We start from the raw sequence: 1,924 nt of genomic DNA, 5'->3' as shown, positions 1-1,924 counted from the left end.
TATGTACGTAAAGCCCCAGTTGTGTATTTTCAAATTATATGTCCAAAGCTTGTAAACCCGATTTATTATAATTTTTGCAAGTCAGGAGGTTTTTGGAAAAATACACTGAAATTTCGAGTACTTTGCGAGTTCTGTTTCTGGGGCTACAGACCTCCAATTGATATATAAAATTTTTATGACCGTAAAGCCCCAGATGTCTAGTTTCTTCGTAGCAAAGAAAGTTTTTGTAATCTTGAGAGTTCGAATTTACTTGATTCTTGCAATACACGCTGTTTCCATTAAAAATCAGAGTTGCGCAACAAAAGCCATTTTAAAAATTAACGAGCTGTATGATTTTATAAAGCCCGTTTCCAGACAAGATTTTTAATTGTGACATCAAAATGTTTTTACGGAAAAAGAATTTTATTCGATAATGTTGCGACTTTATTCGATTTTTAGCAGACACTTCCCTTGGATGCATACAGGGAAGGGTGTCACATCAGGTCTTCATGTACAAATTACAAATCCTCCAAATGACATATTACAATTTACAAACCATAACCTCCAAGTAAAACATAATAAATACTCCAAAATAAACATGATAAATCAAGACTAAACTTAGACAAAATACGTCATGAACAAAATGACAATCATCTCCTAATCCTATGCATTGTTTATGACCTAAGTCTAGCCTAGGCCCAATGGCCACCAAAATGCAAAATAAACAGAATCCTATGTCTGAATCATCCTGCGGGCTTCTTGCCCGCCGCTCCAACTCCACTGCTACCTCCTGAAATAAAGCCCCCAAAGTGGGGTGGGATATACAAATATATCTCAGTAACCCAGAGGTTCTGGAGAATACTCCGTCCAATAGCTCATTTCGATGCATATAAATAATATAATATAACATCTGAAAATGGGTTAAAACAAGAGATTTAGTGAAATAGGGGAGCATAGGGATACAAAATACGACGAACCTGGAATGGTCAATGCCAAAACCACGCAACGTCTAGCTTATTGGCTCGGCATATAAGCCTACGGGTTTCAAACCAAGGCGTGTTCCCAGAACATCAAACCAAGGCACGCTCCATCCATAACCACCCGAGACTTCCTAGTGTACTCCTATCCGGATCACTCACCACGACTCCAGGTCAACTGGAACTCCCTCACAGAGACCTATCCAGTGGAAGTCCGTAACGCCCGAAGGCAAACAGTCTACTGGCTAGAGACACAATACATCTTATGTACCAACACACATACAATATGCATGATCATGTTATCCTATATTATTTGCATATACTTCCTACCGTTACCCTCAACGGGCATGGTGGAACACACAAGGGGATCAAGCCCCAGTACCAAGAGGTTACCTGTATAATCCTCTCCACGTAGCTCCAATGCAATATATTTCCCGAGCTAGTTAACCAACAGAAATGCCTACACATAGGACATTCCCGATTAATTTCCATTCATTCAACCACATGCAAGTTATTAATTCAACAAGCATGATTCCAAAATACTCACCACAATCCCACTTGGTCCGGGACCAAGGGCAACCAACCGAGCTCACGGTTCGGGGTTCAAATCCATGTACGGCAACCTACAATGACCATGTACAGATCATCAACACACGATAATTCTATCAAAATCCAAAAACGTCAAATTCCCCCCCTACACCATGGTAGGTTCGGCCATTGTAGTGCAAAATTACAAAATATTTTTCTTTATTTTCTTTTCATTTTCCTTAAGCATCCTAAGGTTACCCCAATGTCATTTTAGGTGCCAATTTGCATCCTACATCATTCAAACATCATTTTGCCAATTAATTCGCTCTAGGTTCAATACATAATCCAACACCATCCAATATTTTTCCATTGCTTTTCCAAGCTTCCAACCATCACACAACCCTTCTAATTACCATTTAACAACACATTATACCAATCAT

This window comes from Gastrolobium bilobum, unplaced genomic scaffold (genome assembly GCF_033153095.1).
Source record: "Gastrolobium bilobum isolate Gb01-03AN ecotype WA unplaced genomic scaffold, APGP_CSIRO_Gbil_v1 utg16799, whole genome shotgun sequence".
Classification (NCBI taxonomy): Eukaryota; Viridiplantae; Streptophyta; class Magnoliopsida; order Fabales; family Fabaceae; genus Gastrolobium; species Gastrolobium bilobum.
This window is presented reverse-complemented; position numbering follows the sequence as displayed.